Genomic DNA, 23,467 nt, shown 5'->3' on the forward strand with positions numbered 1-23,467 from the left:
TGACTATGGAAAATGCAATATATTGAGTTCATTATGATTATGGGTTATCAGGTAATTTCATCTGAAGGAAACAAAAAACTAAGGATTTGATTCAGTTGCAAAGCTGTATTTATAATTGCTAATCATTTAATATAAGCAGGAAAATGAGAACAGACTGCAAAAAATGATAGAAAAATACTTTGAGGTCACTAGATTAGGTTGTTTAACTACATGTCATACACTGTACATTTCGTATCCCCTTCAGTGAAGTCTGTGGTGATACAAAAGCAAGTGGGCCAAAGTGTAGGATGTTTCATTTGTTGTTTGGAACCACAACAAATGTCTTAATTCCTGCTATTTGTCAAGTACTATTCTAGGTACTAGAGAAACTGTACAAAAAGAGTAAAGAAAAAATCCCTCACCCTCTGGAACTTTTTTTCTATTGCCACTGGCAGGTGATAAATGTATGGTTTTATGCTTTTATATGTATTAAAAAGCAATAAATGCTATAAATAAAACAAATTAAACCTAGCTAATTACTGAAATGTATATTCTTAAAATTGGCTTATTTGGACCAAACTAAAAAGTGACCTTTATCTTATTTTAATTTTTTTTAACGTTTATTTATTTTTGAGACAGAGACAGAGCATGAATGGGGGAGGGGCAGAGAGAGAGGGAGACACAGAATCCAAAACAGGCTCCAGGCTCTGAGCGGTCAGCACAGAGCCCGATGTGGGGCTCAAACTCATGGACCGCAAGATCATGACCTGAGCTGAAGTCAGATGCTTAACCGACTGAGCCACCCAGGCGCCCCAAAAGTGACCTTTAAAAAGCAATTTGATGAAGTGAAAAAATAAGCTACAATAATATTTGAGAAATTACATTCAGGGAGAGGGAATATCAAGTTAAAAGTCCTTAATTTGTGGGACACTGATGGGTTTTGAGGAAAACCAAGCAGTTAATGTGGCTGTAGAACATTGCATGTAAATTTTGAGAGATAAATGAGGACCTATGATAGAAAGGTTAGGTTTTATTACAAGCGTGGTGCGAACTTCTTGAAATACTCTAAATAGACCAATGCCGTAATATGATTCACATATTGAAATCACTGCTGTGGTTTTAGTAACCAATAAGAGGACAAGGATAGAAACAGAGCCTTTGGGAGGCTATAGAAACATTGCAGTTGAGCCATGTATGGAATAATGGTAGTGCTGGTTGAAAGTGGTTGTATTCAGTTAACATTCTTAAGAATTTAACTTTTACTCACCTTGTGCCCCACCCATTGCACTTCTACGTATTTATTCAAGAAGTGAAAATATGCATTATTCTGGAAATGAAATCTAAATTTATTGTTGGCTTAAACAAGTAAGACCCATAACTGAGTGGTACATTTTTACTGAGCCAAGCATAGATATAAAAACAGGAGGTAGTAGGGTCTTTGAATTTACCAACTGATACACTTATAATATGGATGTTGCCAAAGGGATTAGTTGAATCTTAAATACATAAAAAAGCATGTTGATTATTGCAAAACTGACCATGGGTATTTTTCTAGAGTGGGTACTTTTAATTCTCACTTAGGATTTTGTCATAAGCCATCACCTCTGCATTAAAATGTTTAAGTACTGTGATAGCTAAGATGTAATAACATGAGGCATTGGTAAACATGGACTATACTTATGAGTGAATGATGGGAAAAAAACACAAATTTAAAATAAATGTGAAAGGGGGAGTTAATGGAAAAGGATATTCTTCTAAGGTAACAATCCACATAAAGAAGTGTAACTCATGGGGCCTTGCTGGCTCAGTCAGTAGAACATAGAACTCTTGATCTCAGGTTCATGAGTTTAAGCCCCATATAGAACTTAAAAAAGAAATATAACTCAGTAGAAAGTATATACCTTTTCCCTTTGGAAAAAAATAATAAATATGTAAAAACAATAACTATTATTAAGAAGATAGGAATGTAGTGCATTACACATTTTCCCCAGGAAGGTAAATTTCTGAGACTGAAGAGTGTTGGAATTTGTGTTGGATTTTAATAGAGATGTGAGAAAATTAAAGATGGTAAACCCAGTTTAGAAGCTTGAGGATTTGGAGGGCATCATTTTGTAGATGAGATGATTTTTATAAAATATCATTTTTTAAATAGAATATATTGCACTTTCTTCTAAATTATTATTTTATGGCCATCTAGGGTATTTAACCTTGGAAATCTCATTCATTTTCAAATTTGCCATTGACCTACTTCTCCTAAAGGCTCTATCTTAATGTATTTATGATCATATTTATATTTTATATGCTGCTAATTGGTCTTGTAGTACCTTGAGCAGGAACCTCATTTGTCTTTGTCCCAGGACTTTAATGCAATTTTAGGTAGCCTGTAAGGACTCTGTGAAGACAAATCAGGGACAAGAAACGTTTTTTAGAGTAGGCAGGAACACATTGAACCTTTTGTATCTCATTTCCTTTTTTTAAAAAAATGTAAAAAATGATAGCAGTCCTATGTCCTATATTTTTGGATGGACTACAATGTTCTACATCCAGACAAATAAACCAAACATGAGCTCACAGCCCCCACCACACATACATGTGCACGCTTGCACACACACCCACACACAAATAAGCAGAACAGTATTGGCATTGAGTCTTCATTCATTGAATATATATTTATTGTACACTCAGTATATGCCAAACACTGGACCATATGCATATTTATATTACATGCTATGGTATTTTGAATGAGAACAATTTTTTAGTTGTTTAATGAATCAATTACTTTGTGTTAAATTTTACAATTTAATACAGAATTGAAACACAAAATTTTATAATAGAATATTAGTTTATGAAATCTTTTCCAAAACATTATGTGATAATGACTTTAAAAAGAAGAAAGGAGATGAATAAAGAAGATTTGTGGTGTGTGTGTGCGTGTGTTAAATGGAGTGTGACTCAGCCATAAAAAAGAATGGCATCTTGCCATTTGCAATGACATGGTCGGAGGTAGAGAATATTATGCTAGATGAAATAAGAGAAAGACAAATACTATATGATTTAACTCTCATGTGGAGTTTAAGAAACAACAAATGGGTGAGGGGAAAAAGAGAGAGAGGCAAACCAAGAAACAGACACTGAACTGCAGAGAACACAGTAATGGTTACCAGAAAGGAAGTCACTGGGGGGATGGGTTAAATAGAGATGGGAATTAAGGAGAGCACTTGCTGTGATGAACACAGGGTGGTATATGGAAGTGTTGAATCACTATATTGTGCACCTGAAACTAATATTACCCTGTATGTTAATCAACTAGAATTTAAATAAGAACTCAAAAAAATTTAAAAAAAGGAGAAAGGAAAGGCCTAGCAGTTAGAGTATTGCAAGAGGACCCTATAGGAAAATGTGAAACATAAAGCTTATCTTTTCACAACGTCTTCACCATTGAGTTTTGATTGAATGACTTGATAAATATTCTGTTTTTGTAAATAATAAAGGGTGTGGGGAAAAATATCCAGCTTTGCTTTTTTTGGACAGATGGATATTTCAAACATGGTTGTTTCTAATACACAGTATATTTGGGGAGTGGCAAGATGAGGACGTTGTTTTTTTTTTTTCTTTATACTGTATTATTTGACTTTGAATAATAAATATGTGAGTTTTCTAATAAAGACATTACTTTAAAAAGCATGAACCATTCAGGATGTATGTACAGGTATTTAATGACAAATTATATATTTAAAATTAATACATATACAAATTAAACATTTTGAAAATACTTATTTTGGAAGAGATAAGTAATTTAAGATCTGAAAGGTAAAACTAGCATATATAAACTAACTAACTTTGATAAAACCTAACAACAAGAGTGTTTAATGCTTTGTATTGTGTTAACTTGTATTAGATTTCTCTAGTATCCGGAAGTGAATTTTTTGCCTAACCCTGACAGTGTTCTTGGTGATCCTGACATCAATCTCAAGGATCACAGATGCTCCAGATCCTACCATTCTTTGAGATCACAGAGGGGTATGCATTATTTGTAAATGGACTGTATATATAATCTTTGCCTACTTTGCTTTTTTATGTAACTCCTTGGCTACCAAAAAAAATGTCTTATTTGATAAGTACTGTATCTAGTTGTTAAAGAATTTAATACCCAGGTCTATATTGTTCTATATTTGAAAGCTAAAAGATGTTTAAAAAAAAAAACAAAACAGTTTTTGTCAGAAGTCTGTATTTTCTTTATACATCAAGTATAACCATATTACATCTTTATTATTTTAGAATTCATATTATAAATTCTTGATATATTCATGTTCTATACAGAGATCATTCTTCTCTTGATTTCCCATTGTAGAATGGGACATCGTAGAATCTGAACTAAAATTTGGCAGTTTATCTAGCTTCACCTCATTTTGAATCTAAAATTGAAATTGAACTTAAAATTTCTAGAGGAATTGTCTGCATGTGGGAAACAGCTAAAATATTTTGAGAGAGTAGACATGGAGAGAGTAATTAATATATTTACCAATTAAATTATTTGCTTCAAATTTTATTCCACAGAAAAACAACCCTTCACACTCAGATATAACTTATATTTTAGTTTAAAGAAATCTGGATTTGAATCCTAGATCTCCTAAAACAGTTAAACCTCAACAAAGTGATTTAATTAGTAGATAAATGATAGGCTTCTAAGAAAAAAACAATAACATACCCTTTAATTTCAACAAGATTTTCTGATGATGGGTTGATGGTTTAGAATATAAATTCTGTTAAGGGATCTGAACAAGATATTTGAGTGCCAGATGCAGTTACCCTTTAAATATTTTATATTAGCATACAAGCTATTAGAATTGTTTGATTTGGTTAAACACTAAAAACTTCTGTGCCCAATTGCCTGGTTATTAACAGTGCATGATTACTGTATAGAAAGGTAATATTGTAATAGAGCCTGTGACATTGTTTTTAATGGCTTAAAAACACTTTCTTCTCTGATTTTCCTATCAAATTTAGAAGAATATATGTTCAAAGAAAGACAATCTAACCCCAAATTTCTGAGACAGTATTTTGGGTCTGAGAGTATTATTTAGAAATCAGCTAAAATTGAATCTGTTCTTGACTGTTTCCATTAGGAATTTAAGACTGAAATGACAGCTGATATTTAGTTGGTGTAGACTAGCTCTCTTTGCACTGATGAGAGATTTGATTTGTTTCAAAGTGGAGGATTTTTTTTCCGTAAAATGCAGCAGAATCTTCCTTTATATTTTATAAGAGACAGATTTTTGTTTCAGGAAGCATATCATGGTATCCAGTTCTTGACAATACATTTTCATTGTGTTATTTACTAACCTATGTAATCATCTGTTTGAATGAATTGTGGTATTTTTTTTTCAATTACAGCCATTAAATTTTGAATAAAAATTAAAATGTGAGAATTGAAAAAAATTGTTTCAGTAGAATACTGTTTGAAAATATTTTAAAGGTTTCCATATCTTCTAAAACAATTTCATTTTAAGAAGTATTTTCCTTTTGAAGTCATAATCTGTGTAAATATATTTAACCTGTACAACATTAACCATTTCTTGGAATCTCCTATGGACATTCTATCATTTTTTTTAAAATGCTGGACTTGTGATTTGTTGAGAGTTAAATGATTTTCATTTACTTGTGAAATCCTTTTTTGATCGGGGTGAGAGTGTAGGTAGGCTGGCAAGACATTAGATTGTTTCCACACCTTGACTATTGTGAACAAAACTGCAACGAACAGAGGAAAACAGATACTGAAGGTGCACAGTTTACGAAAACCAGAGGGTTAATGGCATAGAAGCACATGTGCGGAGCAAAGTTTACTTTCTCATTTTCACTCTATTCTTTTGTGATTTAGAAAAAAGTGCTTGAGTTTCACAGGAGAAAAAGAGGCAGTTAATGAAGAAGGACAGAGGCCTCATTCTGTGAAATGAATCAGGTTTGGTACTCCTTCTTCTTATTTCAGTTCCTAACAAGTCACAAGAAGGTGCCTACTCTGATTCCTTGATGAGGAACTGCAGCTTCCCATAGTGACCTAAGGTTGAAAAATTCTTGTTTATATTATCTCTTTTAAAAATTCTTTTTACCTTTATAATGAGAATATTTAAGTTCTACTCCCTTAACAAGTTTCATTTACAGAATACAGTATTAACAACTATAGTCCTCATAATATGTATTAGATCCTCAGGACGTATTCATCTTATAACTGAAATTTTGTATTATTTTACTAGATTCTATTTCCACCACCAAGGAGCTCCTGGCAACAATCATTCTACACTGTTTGTAACATTAGAATTTTAGTTTCTATGTACAGTTGACCCTTGAACTATTCAGGTGTTAGGGGTACCAAGCCCCTGCACAGTAAAAAATTCATGTATAACTTTTGCCCCAAAACTTAATTACTATTAGCCTAGTGTTGACCAGAAGCCTTTCCAAAAATTAGAAGTTGATTAACATATTTTGTGTGTTATATAAACATATTGTATTCTTAGAATAAGCTGGAGAAAATCAAATTAAGAAAATTATAAGGAAGAGATAATACATTTATAGTATTTATAAAAAATCTGCATGTGAGTGAATCTGCGCAATTAAAACCCATGTTATTCAAAGGCAGTTGTGTAAGTGATTGCATTTGTCACTGTTTGTTACTTTTCTGTCAGGTATTATGCTAAGTGAAATAAGCCAATCAGTTTCCCATGTTGTTGCAAATGACAGTTTTTCCTTCTTTGATAAGGATAATAATATTCCACTCTATATATGTATACATGTAGCTGTGTGTGTGTGTGTATCACATTTTCACCATCCATTGATCTGTTGGCAGACATTAGATTGTTTCCACACCTTGACTATTGTGAACATAGCTGCAGTGAGCATGGGAAAACAGACATTTCTTAGAGATACTGAGTTGTTTCCTTTGAATTGATACCCAGGGTGAACTTGATGGATCATATGGTATTTGTATTTTTAATTTCTTTAGGAAACTCCAAACTGTTTTCCATAGTGGCTGTATGAGTTCACATTCCCACCAATAGTGTACAAGGGTTCCCTTTACTTTACATACTTGCCAGCATTTATTATCCCTTCCCTGTTTGATAACAGAGATCCTAACAGGTTTGAAGTGATATCTCCTTGTGGTTTTGAATTACATTTCTCTGATGATTAATCATGTTAAGTGCTTTTACAGGTACTTGTTGGCCATTTGTAGGTCTTCTTTGGAAATGTCTATTTAGGTTATTTGCCCATTTTTTTTTTAATTTGGGTTATTTGTGGGGTTTTTTTCTCCTTTTTTTAGATTAAAAGAGTTTATTGTATATTCTGGATATTAATCCCTTACTGGTTTGCAAATATGTTCTCCTATTCCATAGGTTGCCTTAAATTTTTTGATGATTTCCTTTCCTGTGCAGAAGCATTTGAGGTTGATGTAGTTTCACCTGTTTACTTTTGTTTTTGTTGACTTTGCTTTGATGTCACCTCCAAAAAAATCATTGCCAAGACCATTGCTACAGAGCTTACCCTTTATGTTTTCTTGGAGGAGTTTTACAGTTTGAGGCCTTACATGCAAGCCTTATTTAATCTATATTGAATTGGTTTTAATGTACAGTGTAAGACCAAACTCTAGTTTCATTTTTTGCCTGTGGATATTCAATTTTCCCAGCACCATTGCTTGAAGATACTGTCCTTTCCTCACGGTATATTCTTGACTCCTTTGCCAAAAAATAATTGACCATATATACATAGGCTTATTTGGGGGCCCTCTCTTCTGTCCCATTGATCTATTGTAACTGTGCACTGAAGAAAAAGTTCTCAGGCACTTAGACTGGGCTGACATGCAGGGCTGCCTCTGCCAGTGAAACAGCAGCAGCAGCGAAGTGCGCACAGTCTTTATTTCATGTTTGCCAGGTATAAACATCAAAGAATGTTAAAGCATGGGAGGAAAGCATAAAGAGCCTCCAGACATAGACCAAACACACATGTGGTCTTTACGTGAAATTTCACACGCGGGGAAGATGGGCACTTTTAAGGACTGCTAGGCAATTACAGTGGATCTGTTCCCTAACTGGCTCCTGGGAGATCATGGGGATCTGTTCTCATAATGCTAACAGCTTGAGACCAGAACATCGCTGACATTTCAGCAATTACCCCATTCACTTTCCCAGGGCTTACAATATACTCTCTAAAAATAACTCCACAATCTATGTATTATTTTATATCAATACATAATGTTTTGGTTTCTATTGCTTTGTAAAATAGTTTGAAATCAGGAAGTGTGATGATGCCTCCAGCTGTGTCTTTCCCAAGATTTCTTTGGGTATTGAGAGTCTTGTGGTGTTCCATATACATTTTCAGATGCTTTTGTCTATTTCTGTGAAAAACGACATTGGACTTTGAGATTGCATTGAATATGTAGATTGCTTTGGGTGACATGGACATTTTGACAATATCATTTAAACTGCAGAAAAGAGGTTATAATTCCATTTATATGTGTCATATGCAATTTCCTTCAATATTCTATAGTTTTCATTGTGCAGATCTTTCATATTTTGGTTAAACTTACTCCAAAGTTTTTTTTTTTAATTTCAAAGCCATTATGAATCGAATTGTTTACACGATTTTTTTTGGTTGTTCATTATTAGTGTATAGAAACGCAACTGATTTTTGTAGGTTGATTTTTGTATCTTGCAACTTGACTGAATTTATTTATTCTAACTTGTTTTTAGTGAAATCGTTAGGATTCTACATAAGAAATCCTGTCATCTTCAAACAGATAATTTTAATTCTTCCTCTCTGAATTAGTTGCCTTTTATTTCTGAAGTTCTTGCTTACTTGTTATGGCTAGGACTTCTAGTACTATATTGGCTAAAAGTTGCAAAAGTGAGCTTCCTTGTCTTGTTACTGATCTTAGAAAAGCTTTCTTCTTTTTACTGTTGAGTATGATGTATTTGTCATATATGGCTTTTAATAAATTGATATATGTTCCTTCTATAGTCACTACAAGAGTTGTTTTTTTCTGAATGGAAATAATGTTGTTTCATCAAGTGTTTTTTCTGCATCTATATAGATGACCAAATAATAATCACCCTCCATTTTCTAATGTCATGTGTCACATTATTGATTTGCAAATGTTGAACCAAACTTGCATCTCTAGAATAAATCCCACTTGATCATGGTATACAGTCCTTTTGATGTACTGTTGAAATTGGATTGCTAGTATTTTGTTGAGGATTTTTACATTGATGTCCAACTGGCATATTGGCCTTTGGCTTTCATTTCTTGTAGTATCCTTATCTGGCTTTGTTATCAGGATAATGCTGCCTCATAAAATGAGGTTGAAAGTTTCTTGTTCTTCTCTGTTTTTGAAAGGATGAGGATTAGTTCTTTGAATATTTGGTACAATTCACTAATGAAGTCATCTAGTCATGGACTTGTCTTTGTTAGGAGGTTTTTATTTACTGATTTAGTATCTTCACTTGTTATTGGTCTGTTCAGATGTTGGTTTTGTTATCATTCAGTCTTGTTTGGTTGTACATTTCTAGGAATGTACCCAGTTCCCCTAAGTTACCAATTTTTTTTTAATGTTTACTTATTTCGGAGACAGAGCATGAATGGGGGAGGGGTAGAGAGAGAGCGAGACACAGAATCAGAAGCAGGCTTCAGGCTCTGAGTGGTCAGCACAGAGCCCGACGCGGGGCTCGAACTCACAAACTGTGAGATCATGACCTGAGCTGAAGTCAGACGCTCAACCGACTGAGCCACTCAGGTGCCCCTAAGTTATCCAATTTTGAGACAAAAAGTTATTCATAGAAGTCTCTTACAAACCTCTGTATTTCTGTGGTTGTAGTTGTAATGTCTCCTCTTTCATTTATAATTTTAGTCTTTTTTTCCTTGAAAAGTCTAGCTAAAGTTTATTTTAATTATCTTTAAAAAATTAACTCTTTGTTAATGTTTTCTATTGTTTTTCTTATCTCTATCTGGCATATTTGCAGTCTGATCTTCATTATTTTTTTTATTCCTTTATTATTTTGAGCTTAGATTGTTCTTTTTCTACCTCACTGAGATAAAGTTCGGATGTTTGAGATCTTTTTTTCTTCCTGTTAAAACTACTTTTGCTGCATTGAATATGTTTTTGTATGTTTCCATTTTAATTTTCTCAAGATACTTGCTGAATTATTCCTATTTTTTTGACCCGTTAGTTATTGAAAAGCATGTTGTTTAATCTCTACATTTTATAAATTTGTATTTTTCTTCTTGTATTGGACTTGTAGTTTTGTATCATTGTGGTTTGAAAAGAATGCTTGATAGGCTCTCAATGTTCTTAAATTGGTTAACACTTGTTTTGGGGTTTAACATATCATCCTGGAGAATGTACCATGTGTACTTCAGAAATTTTGTTTTCTTATGCTTTTGGCTAGGATGTTATGTGTATGTCTATTAGATCCATTTTCTCTAAAACGAAATTTAAGTACATTGTTTCTTTATTAATTTGCCAAGTGATCTATTGTTGAAAGTGTTCTATCCAATATTAAAGCCCCCTATTATTATTGCTATTTATGCTTTCCCTTCAAATCTGCTAATATTAGCTTTGTATACTTAAGTGTTTGGATGTTGGATGCATAAATATTTACTATTATTATTTTTCTGGCTGAATTGACCCCTTTAGAATTATATAATGACCTTCTTTGCCTCTTGTTAATTTTAACTTAAAACCTATATTTTTCTGATATATCTACCCATGCTTTCTTTTGGTTTCCATTTGCATGGAATATGTTTTCTCATGCCTTCACTTGAAATTTGTGTGTATCCTGTAGACTAAAGTGAGTCTCTTTTAGGTAGAATATAGTTGATTCCTGCTTTTTATCCATTTTGCTACTCTCTTTTATTGGATAATTTAGTTCTTTTAGAATTAAAATTATTGATAGGGATTTACTATTTCCGTTTATGATTTTCTGGGTGTTATGTACTTTGTTTCTTTCTCTTTTGCGCTATTCTTTTATTTGATCATTTATTATATTGGTATGCTTTCATTCCTTTTGGATATCTAATCTTAGATGGACTTGGACTTAGGTAATTATTAGGAGCTATGTACATAAATTTATAATACATTCTAATTAATGCTACAGCAGAACAGTGTCCTTTATGTACAAAGATGATGTTCTTGACTGTGATAGAATAAGGAGGAGCCATGGAAATCTTTATATAACAGGTCACTTTTGACCTAACAAGAAAATTCACTCTGAACTCTCACTGTTTGTAGACAGAATTATGAGTGCAAAACATGGAATTGGAAAAAGGATGGAACACATACAGAATAGAAATATGTCAAGAGTGGAACATTGCATGTGTATTGGAAAACAATGGGAAATGGACAGAAAAGATAGGCATGAGCCATATATATTGACTTGTGTGTCATAAGGAAGAGTTCCTACTTTATCACACAGGCAATGGGGAGTTATAAAACTATTTTAACATTATGGCAATGCCACCCTTTTCTAGCCCCTGTGGTAAAAGCAGTAGACTTTGCTGATTGCCAAATCAATTCTCAAGCACTGTCAATAGAGTAAATTCACCTTTTTCCCTGTTGTCTCTTCTCAGAATCTGCCCTTGTAGCTATAACAGTAAATACAGGAGGTAAATCCAGCTCAGTTTTTCTAAGTGAATAACACTTAGTGAGGACCGGGTGAGTGGCAGAAACAAGCCTGTAGAACTGCAGATCTTCCAAAACATGCATGCTTTAATGTGCATTTCTATAGGGAAAGAAAAAAAAAACTTTGTTAATTCTTGACTCCATCCGTGTTTCCTCATAATGTTTCTTAATCATAAAATAATCCTTAAAACAGATTTCAGGCATAGTAGAAGGTTAGTGAAAATAGTAATCTTGGGGAAGACAATGGTATCTGTATAAAATAATACTAGATGCTACTTATATAATGATTATTATTTATACAGAAAAGGGAAAGGATAAAGATAAGTAGATCCAGATATTAGCTTGAAAACAGTGTACAGAAGAATTTTTTAAAATGGTAAAGGGATTTGTATGGAAGAGAAATAACAAATTCTCAGACATATATAAAGACTAGACAAAGAATTTCCATAAAATTTGCTGTTGAAATGTTAATATTTTCTGAATAAAGCAGTAATTTGTTGTATGGAAAGTTTAAAAAGTATACTATGGCAACATAAAAATCATTTAAAATCTTATTTATGGAATATCTGAACATTTCATATTTCTTTTACATCTTTTTCTAATTCTCTATTTTAAAACTTGTATATTTAAGATAAATTTTTATTTTAGAACCTGTACATATATGAGAGCAGTTGTTGTTTATCAATGGAATGTCTAGAATAGCAATGACCCTTGGCCAAACTCTGAGAATGAAACTTTTGGAATGTTTACATAGTCACTGATTGGAATATTTTTCTGTATTCCCTATTTAATTCCCTATTTAAAGCATTGGGCCAGGATGTTAAAAGTTAACATAAAATTTTTTTAAAGTTAACATAAAAATTGATAATAATGATATCTGATTTGGTATTGGCACATAGGTATTTGTCCAGGCCTCTTTTAAAAACAACATTTAGGAGCTCCTGGCTGGCTCAGTTGATAGAAAATGCAACTCTTGATCTCAGGGTTGTGAATTTCCAGCCCCATGTTGGGTGTAGAGATAACTTAAAAATAAAACCTTAAAACAAAACAAAAAAACTATGCTTAAAGATCCAAGTGGGCTTCCAAATGAAAAGACTTGGAACTAGAGGGAAAGTAAATCCATGAGATCCTTGAAAATAAGGAGCCAGTACCTTAACTCTCAAGTCTTCACACATGTATATAATTATTGTTGACTGACTGAATTGTGTCTCCCAGAATTAGTATGTTGAAGCCCGACACTTCAATACCTTGGAAATGGGACTGTATTTGGAGATAGGGCCTTTAAATAGGGAATTAACATTAAATGAGGTCATACAAGTGAATTTTAATAAACAACCAGTCTTTATATTGTGGACACTTTCTTAAGCCGTACTGTGTATTTTATAAAAATTTTTTAACTGTATAAATACATAATACTTTTGCTAATATGTTTCATAACTACATAAATTTGTATTTCCAGATAACGTGTTTACAAGGATTTTTATCCCAGTGTCCTTTTCCTTAAACTCATGCTTCATTTGTTAATGGGATTTTGTCCCCTTAAGGAAACATCAGATTGCAGTGACCAGGTGGAAGAACAATTGGATGCCCTCTTGGTTCTTCCTTGATCTTATATTTCCACTAATAAATATGAGATGTACAAAAATCCTCTGAATCCACACACCACATGACATTGTGGACTCATTGTTTTCTCCAAAGTGTTACTTTCTAAGAGCTAAGAATTCTGTCTTTCCCTCTCTATTCTCATTTTATTCATCAAATACTAATGATGAACTTTATGTGGTAGGTAGATAGGTAGATATTGAGACTTGAACAAAAGAAAGCAAGATATTTGGTATGACATGTAATGGGAAAGGCCTTTAATTAAATATTAAGCTCCCTTTCAGGTTTGAATATATAATTAATAAATATTTATTTTTCACAGTAAGCATGTATGGAAAAGCATATCATGTTTTATTTTTAAAAATTTTTTTTTCAACGTTTATTTATTTTTTTTGGGTCAGAGAGAGACAGAGCATGAACGAGGGAGGGGCAGAGAGAGAGAGGGAGACACAGAATCGGAAATAGGCTCCAGGCTCTGAGCCATCAGCCCAGAGCCCGACGCTGGGCTCGAACTCCCGGACCGCGAGATCGTGACCTGGCCGAAGTCAGACGCTTAACTGACTGCGCCACCCAGGCGCCCCAAGCACATTATGTTTTAAATCAACATCCTTATATTTTATTTACAAATCATTAAAGAGAAAAGAGTACAAAGAAATACTATTTCATTTGTCATAGCTATATAACTACATCAAGCTAATTCTTCCCATTTTTAGTTTATAATTTATGAATATAGGTTTAGTGAAACTTTATATGTAAAAATGGACCACACATTTCTCCTAAAATGAGAAGTTTTTATAAATATGTTTTAAATATAATATCACATCTTCAATGTACTGTCACGACCATTTGACATGGATACTGCAAACATCTCACTCAAAACTTCAATCTTTTTAAGGTAGAATAGTAAATATGACCAAACCCAAAAATAAACATTGTAAAAGAAAACTTTGAGTATATGAAAGAAGGAAACTATTTAAAAAAAAAAAACTGAGTTAAAACAGTCAAATTGGAAATGTCAGAGGATGAATGTTTGACTTCCATGAATTTAGTTCTCTTTTTTTATTTTTTTATCAAATAGAAAAGAGAATACTCATGAATTAGTTCTTAACAGATATTTAAACCAGTAGTATTTATGGAGAACTTTATAAAAAGAAACTGATTTCATTTTTAAATTTAGTTTTAGGGGCGCCTGGGTGGCGCAGTCGGTTAAGCGTCCGACTTCAGCCAGGTCACGATCTCGCGGTCCGTGAGTTCGAGCCCCGCGTCGGGCTCTGGGCTGATGGCTCGGAGCCTGGAGCCTGTTTCCGATTCTGTGTCTGCCTCTCTCTCTGCCCCTCCCCCGTTCATGCTCTGTCTCTCTCTGTCCCAAAAATAAATAAACGTTGAAAAAAAAATTAAAAAAATAAATAAATAAATAAATAAATAAATTTAGTTTTAATTTATTCAGAATTATATACCATTCAAGGACTGAAGTGAAGTAAATAATTTTAAAAATCCGCTTGAAATAAAAAAACAATAAATTTTAAAATGTTATTGCTCATTTCCAATATTTAGTGGTTTGATACTTTTGAGTTTTGGATGACTAGTCAACTTGATGAAGTGTCATTACTTTCTTTCACGCTTTCTGGCCAAATATCTAAACTGTAGCATTTTCTATGTTCTGCCATGATATCACTTTAATAGAATGGGGATAATTCAGGGGTATTGTAGAAGGATAATTGAAGATGATATATTTTATTTTCTGTATATATGAAGAGCAAGTGCATTAGTAAATGGAAAGACACTTATACTTGCAACTAAAATTTATTTAGATATTTTAACTTCTAAATAGAAATTGATTAACTTCTGAGTGTAAAGTAGTCCCTAGATTGTGATAGTAATTACTTATCTTAATTATTCTTTCCATGAATTTTTCAACAAATATTTGCTTATTATCCATAATATTTTGGTCAATACTTTACACTCTAAATATAAAAAGTTGTGTTAGAGATGGTCTTTAACTTGAAGAAATGCCTTTCTTGGTGAAGGTGGAATCATTCTTTATGTGTACTGTGTTTGCCATCTTCTACTCATGGTCTGTTTCTTTCTTACTCTTAGTTGTCCCAATTTGGTAACAGAATATAAAACTAACAGGCAAAGAGAAATGAAGGCAAATTTTGCAGTGAAAAGTATAGTTAAATGCCTTTGAAGCCATTTACATTGATGAAATTACACTGGTCTTTCATTAATCAATCAATCACTCTTTTTTGGAATCTTGTATATCTCCTGAGGATAAAATATTTGCAACATTACTGAGTTAAAAGATAAAGAGTTGAAATTTGGGCATTTTGCCTACAGTGTACAAAGTAACAGTGGTCATGACCATGATTATTTTCCACATTCAAGGAAAGTTAATGCAAAACAAATGTTTACATTTTTACTGGGAACTTCTTGGCAGCTGATAAGAATGTATAAATGAGAAATGAGATAGAAAATTGAATGCTTCAAAACATCAGGTCACTATAGTCAAAATAAAATTAAAAAAAGAAAAACAATTTTTTAACTCCCTTTAGGAAAATAGTCACCTTCTGTTACAGTGTTCCTGGTTCTAAACATGTATATTAATTATACCAGCTCAGTGAGTTTCATCACTCAGTGAATGTCTGTTTTTCAAGACTGTGGCAAAAATAGGTAACATGCATACAGCTATATCTGTATACTATTCATGTGAGGGTATCAATGATGTCTTTATATATATTTGAACTCATTGTACTTGAATTAGTTAGATTATTTTCCACCAGTGAATTGCAAATAAGCCTTCCTGGTACACAATGAGTTTGTCAGTTGGCTGTTGTGCCACCATATTTGTACAAAAATATGTATTAGGGCTCTCCAGAGAAACAGAATCAATAGGATATGTGTGTATATTGACTGTATGTATATATTTGTTGACACATATATATGTAAATATATAAAATTGGCTCACATGTTTGTAGAAGCTGGCAAATCCAAAAGTTTCAGGGAAGATTAGCAGGCTAGAGATCCCAGGAAAAGCTGATCCTATGCCTTGGCCCCAAAGATAGAATTCCTACTTTTCTGGGAAGGTTAGTCTTGGTTTCATTAAGGTCTCCAGTTGATTGGATGAAGTCCTTCCATTTTATGGAGGATAATCTGCTTTACTTAAAGTTTACTGATGTAAATGTAAATCTCATCCAGAAAATATTTTCACAGTGGCCTTTAGACTGTATATCCGGGTGTGGTGGCCTACCTAGTAGGCATACAAAAGCAACCATCACAGTGCCTGGCTAATCTCCAAGCTCTTGGGTTTCTAGTGCAAAAAGAGGAAAGAAAACCATTTTGGTAAAGTAATTATATTTATTCAAGAAATTTTATTTTATTTTATTTTATTTTATTTTATTTTATTTTATTTACTCTTTTGAGAGAGTACAAGCAAGGGAGGGGAAGAGAGAGGGGGACAGAGGATCTGAAACATGCTCTGTGGTGACAGCAGAGAGCCCGATGCAAGGGCTTGAACTCTGCCACCGTGAGATCATGACCTGAGCTGAAGTCGGATGCTTAGCCAACTGAGCCAATAAATTTTCTTCAGCATTGCCTTGTATACTTTTGCTAGGATAAAGGATGTTTGAGATACAGTTTTTATAGCTACAATATTTGTGGAGAAAAGAATTCGAGCAGTGAAAAGCAAAACACAGATATAAACAGTTTGTTTTTTCTTGATGGATTTATTACTAACCATTCAGCCTGTACTCATAATCCAGAAAGATGTTAGTTGAATTTCACATTTACAGAATTTGTTTCCCACACTACACTGAAAGATGTTGTGTAACCAGATTTAATGTACATGGTTTTGCTTGTTTATTCACACTGGAATTTGTAATGGGCCTAGGATGGTGTGACAAACAGTAAATAATTTTAATTTGTTTTAAGAACAAAGGTAGAAAGTAAAGCATAAGCAAATAGATGCAGCACCATTGAAGCCTGCATTCTTGTATTAGCACATCTACAATGTTGCATCACTATGCAAATTAGGGGCTGCTGTCTATCACTTTTGTTCTCACATTTTCAGGTTTTGCGTTCATTGCTGTAATATTTCTGTATAGAGTATGTCCTCTGATTAATTTTCTCCAAATGCTTGTCCTTCTATTCCATTTTTCCCAGATTAAAAAAAAAATAACCTTTTTCCTGATGCTTTAAAAAAAAAAAACCTACTACCTCAATTGATTCTAAAATGCACTTTATACAAATGGAAACAAATGGAGTAGTTAAGCAAAAATATGGGACCTTTCTTTAAGTATACGGTAGATATTTTAAGAGCTTTCAAATACTCAATTACTGCGTTGTTAACTGTGAATTGTGGGGAGAGAAAAAAGAAATGTGAACAAACATCTAGTCTGATGAAAGCTATTTCTATTCATTAAGAAATCCCCTGAAATGTTTTTCCCTACGACCAGTGTACTACTGACAGTACGGCTAACAAATTGTATATTCCTCACCATTTATTTCCATGAACTTAATTGACCATTTTAGGAAAGAAATGGCCCTTTATGATAACAACAAGATAAAAGCTGGTAATTGACTGAAATGCTTGAGTACAGCTAGCTAAAACCACTTTCGACTAATGGAAACCTGAATGAAAGGCATGAAAGTTTCAGCCAATTGCAGAGAAGGTCAGAAGATTTTTTTACCTTCTTTTTTTGAAACACATAAGAAAACGAAATGTTTTGATGATGCATCAACTTTAAAAAGGTATGAAAGAAAAGAGATCACATCAAAAATTGTTTTGCGGAGTGACTTATTATCCTACACCATGCATGATGTATTATGGAAAATTGATATTATTTTAAAAGCTTTTTTTCAGTATTATGCTGTCAGCACAAGGTTATTTCATCTGAATATGACCAAGAAGATTCATTAATATTTTCAGGAGTTGGCAACAAAAAAAAAGGAAACAAATGTTTAATAATCTAAAAATATTACGGAAATTTTTAAAACAAATGGTTCATAAATTATTAAAGATGTTATATTTATTGACCAAAAGTAGTAGCCAAAATAATTATGTTTTAGAATTATTTATATAAATTAATTTTAAAATAACAAAATTACCATGCATATCATTCTATGTTTTAAATTTTTTTACATTCACCTATTTCTAAATTAAAACTAATAAAATCTCTCATTAAGGTTAATAGTTTACATCTTTTCTATCTAGTCATTTAACAAGGACCCTATTTATTTGCATAAATTGAGAGAGTATGCAAATTATTATTCCTGCCACAAAATCACTAAAAGGTACACATTAATTTACACTGATGCTAATTATTTTAAATGGACATTCTTAATGAATCATAGGAAATTATATTGTGTTTTTTCCATTTTTTTATTTTATAAAAAAATTAAAGATATGTTGTGGGTTTTTTTTTTTCCCTCTCTCAAGAGAGTGAGAGAGAGCATGAGAGAGAGTGAGCAGGGCAAGAGGGCTAGAGAAGGGTAGAGAGAGAGAGAATCTTAAGCAGGCTCCATGCAGAGCCTGACACAGAGCTCGATCTTACGACCCCAGGAACATGACCTGAGCCAAAATCAAGAAGAGTGGGACACTAAACCTAAGGAGCCACCCAGTTGCCCTAAGGGGATATGTTGCTTTATAAACAAAAAGGGGCTGAAAATGTACCTGCTTGTGAAGAAAATTCTAGAAAAAGGTAGTAATAAAAATGAAATATTAAATGCCTGTTGATTTTCCACAACCTTAGAATTGTAGATAAGACATTGCTTTTTGTAACTAATCAGATATCCTTTTCTAGACCCCAAGGATTTAGTCCATATCCCAAGAAATGCAGACAACTTTGAGTACTTTTTTTTTATCATCTTCTATGAACTTGTTGGCAAGTTAACACTGAGGAGTCTACATGCAGTAAAAACGTGTGTTCCCCATTCTTTCCTAAAACAAAACTTGTCAGGAAACAGATTTTCTATTTTCGTGAACTTGTCCATTTTCATTTTCATTTTAAGGTCTATGGGATCCCCTCATACACCTAGTTAGAGATCACTTCACAGGACTTTATACTACCAATCGTACAGTTCTCGATAGTTTATCCTATTGTGGCTCTTGGACATAAGCCTGTTCTACAACTTAAATGACCTTTACTTTTTTTGTGTTTCCACAGTAGGTGCAGGCTGTGCTTTCACTCTTCCTTCTTGCTAACTAATGCACATGTACCCATAAATCCAGATGATCTGTTCTGGTTTTTTTTTTTTTTTTTTTTTTTTTTTTTTTTTTTTTTTTTTTTTTTTTTTTACTGATTCGGTTTCATTTATTACACTAAAGTGAATGATTCTCCTTTTATACCACCAGGCCTCCTGAGTTCCATTTCAAGTATCTACAGGAAAAACCCACAAATATGTATTTTCATTCACACAGGTAGTCTACAAAAAGAACATCATTTTTTTTCCCTTCTAAGACAAGTCAATGATTGTTTTAATCATCCATGAAGTCAGATTTATCTTCAGTTCTTGAGCCCCAGTATGTTTTAGTCACCTAAAATAAATTCCATCAGTAAAATGACACCGCACTCCTTTCAGGTATTAATGTTATTTGACAAGTAGGAGTTTTACCTCGCACCTGCTACTTTTGTTTCCATGTCTTATGATGTGAGTAAACAACTTGAAAAAGATAAAACTTCTTTCAAATTACTATATGGATTTCTTAATACATTACTGATAATAAGTGTGAAATTGATAGGGCAAGTACTATGATGCCTTTAAATACATGGCTGTAAATACTAGAAAATTGGTAAGGCAAGGAAAATAGTAAAATAATGAGATAGGAACAAGGGCTAGCTAGGTGGATGACAATACAAGAAAAAAGAAATTAATTTAAATAGCATTAAGAAGACTGAATTAGTAAAATTATTTAACTGAAATTCTCCTAGTACTTCAAAGGAAGTTAAATATCTATAATTTTCTTCCTTTAATTTTGACTAGAGTGACCTGATCTGACATATTCAACTTTGTATCTGATTTCTCATTTACACACTCCCTATCAGCTGCCAAAATAATTTTAAAGTTTGATGAGATATGTAAAATCCCTGTGGCAAATTCCACAGGAAGATAATTTTGAGTATTCACTAGAAGAATTATGTATAGAGCTTGCCCAATTATGGTGACTCACAGGGTGAGGGAAGAGGAAGCTAAAGAAAAAGTTAAGCTAAATAATCTCAGAAATTTGGTGCTGTGTAAGTCGATGGTTAACGCATTCTTCTTCTTTTGTAAAATTTGTAAAGTGATGTTTTATTGGACACCATCATTGTCCTCAGCAGTGCCTGTCTCAGAGATTAGGGATGTACAGAAAATATGCCAATCTTCCCATAGTAATCATTTATAATCCTCCACAATGAATGCTAGTACTTAAGGCAATGGCTTTATTTATATTTTAGTCAATTGCATAAATTGATACTTTACTTCATTACTTCAAGTTCCTAGAGAGAAAGGGTAGCTAACCTTAGAACTTCCTGATTTAAGTATGTACTCATGTTCAAAAGCTTTGGTTGGAAGAATTTTAATATGATCAAGTCTACATTTAAATTGAAGTCTCTCTCTGATGGAGTGTAGGTCCTGAAACCAAGGAATTCTTGGAAGTTTCTAAGTTAATGTTGACCATTGTCCAATTTTACAATGATTGTAGTAGTTTCCTAGGGCTGTCATAACAAAATACCACAGATTGGATGATTTAACAGAAGTTAATTTGTTGACAGTTCTGGTGGCTGGAAAGCCAAGATCAAGGTGTTGGCAGATTGGGTTTCTTATGAAGTTTTCCTTTTGGATTGCAGATGCTGTCTCCATGTAGTGTTCTCACATGGTCTTTTCTATATGTGCATCCCTGCTGTCTCTGTGTGTGCCAAAATTTCCTCTTAGGACAACAGTCAGATTAGATGAGAGCCCATCTTAAAAGCTTCATTTTTAAACAAAATCACTTCCTTAAAGGCCCTCTCTCCCAAGCAGTTATATTCTGAGGTACTGGTGGTGAGGGCTTTAACTGAATTTGAGAGATAGGGATAAAATTGAGTGCATAACACTTGACCCTCTGAACCCCCCAAATTCATGTCCTTCTCCCATGCAAATTTGATTCCATTCCAACAAGACAAAAGTCTTGACCAATTCCAGCATGGATTTTAAGGCCTAAATTTCATCTACATTAAAATATAGTTGAGACACAGAAGGTATGATTCCTCATCATTCCTCTCCAACTGTGAACCTGGGAAAACCAGATAAGTTATTTGCTTCCAGAATACAGTGGTAGTGCTGGCATAAGATAGACATTTCCATTCCAAAAGGAAAAAAAAAATTGTAAAGAAATAAAGGGTCACAGGAACCAAGCAAATCCAACACCTAGTGGGGTGAAATCATAGATGTGAAGGATGAAGAATAATCTTTTTTGTCCGAAGGCTGTCTTCTGAGCCACCAGAAGCCACCACTTCCAAACCCACAGGGCAATAGCCTAGTCCTCTGAAAGAAAGGAGGCAGAACTAAAGAGGAGAAAGTCCAACAGCCTTCTTTCATTTGGTGTCATCTCTGTCTCCATTAACCCAAACTAGCACGGGTTTCTACTGGTGCTGCTAAAACTCTATTTCTGTTTTCTGATAAGATGGCTGATTAAATCATGAATTCTCTAACTGAGTGTATAAGCACAACCTTGATGTTCACTTCAGAACATGCTCCCTTATTTTTTGCACTATGCATTAGCTGAGAATTTTCCAAATCTTGAAGTTTAGTTTCTTTTTGCTTAACAATTCCTTAACTTCATAAGTCTCCTCTCAGTTTTTACTACAGGCAGTGAAGAGAAACCAGGCTTCAACACGTTCTACATTCTTAGCTAAACATCCAACTGTATCTTTTACAAATTCTACTTTCAATGAAACACTGGAACACAATTCAGTTCTTTGCCACTTTTTAACAGAGATCACCTTTCATCCAATGTCCAGAAACATAATCCTTCTTTCCATCTGAGACCTCTGCAGAAGCACCTTTTACAACAATGTTCTCTAGTAACAGTCTTTGCAAACAATCTAGGTTTTTTTTCTGAAATGTACCTTAAAACTCTTCCATCATCTACCCATTACCCAGTTCCAAAGCCTCTTCACATATTTTGGTATTTGTTTCAGCAGCACCAATGTTCCTGGTATGAAAATCTGTATTAAGGTTTTCCAGATAAATAGAACCAACAGGTTATGTACCTGTGTATAAACATATGTTTATATACCCACACATATAAACATAAGTTTGTGTATGTGTGTGTATATATATGCATATGTATATATACACATTTATATATGGAGGGAGAGACATTGAGGTTTATTTGACTTAGGTCATGAAAATGTGTAGGTTAAGTAAATCCAAAATCTGTAGGATAGGCTGGCAAGCTGGGGACCAGGGAAGAGTTGGAATTTGAGCCCAAAGACTGATGGCAGGCTTTCTTTTATTTCCACAGAAGGTCAGTCTTTGTTTTATTAAGGCCTTCAATTGTATGAGGCACCCACATTCATGTCATGAAGGGTAATCTGCCTTACCCATTTAAATGTTAATCTCCTCAAAAAAAAAACACCTTTATAGACCTCTATGATGATCTTTGAAGAAATATTTGTGCAACATGGCAGAGCCATATTAACATACAAAACTAATAATCACTATTAAACTTTTTTTTAGTTTGTAATACTTACTTGATAATACTTAGAATTTATTTGACCTTTAGCTTTAGATGTATATTGAATTGATGTCTTTGAACTTCCTTAATTATTACAAGCCTATATATAGAGCTATTAGAATTAGCTTCCAATACATGAGCAGAGCCATAGTCATAAACAGCACATCATGGAAATCATCTGAACTTGTCCCAACTTGATTAGTTAATAGTGTCTGCTTTCATTTCATTTTATTCCAGCCCAGGCTGTATCAAACCCAGCACAGAGAAATCATTAAGTAATTTTTATCATTTAATATTTTTATGATCTTTCTGAAATTTTGACTTAGGTAATTTGGTTGTGGTCCATCTGAATTATTAGGTGAACTGACCACACAATTCTGACCAATTCTGCTTTGTTCTCTTTTTATTCAATTTTACATTGATATATTTTGCATCTATAAGAAATTATGCAATTTAGGGTTTTTTTTTCAGTCAACTGTTTACTAAATTGAAGTATATAATAGCACACAAGCAATAAGAGAGGCCTCATT

The sequence above is a fragment of the Lynx rufus genome, unplaced genomic scaffold, assembly GCF_022079265.1.
Source record: "Lynx rufus isolate CCGP_SWC_20201006 ecotype Redwood Valley unplaced genomic scaffold, mLynRuf1.p SCAF_1, whole genome shotgun sequence".
Classification (NCBI taxonomy): Eukaryota; Metazoa; Chordata; class Mammalia; order Carnivora; family Felidae; genus Lynx; species Lynx rufus.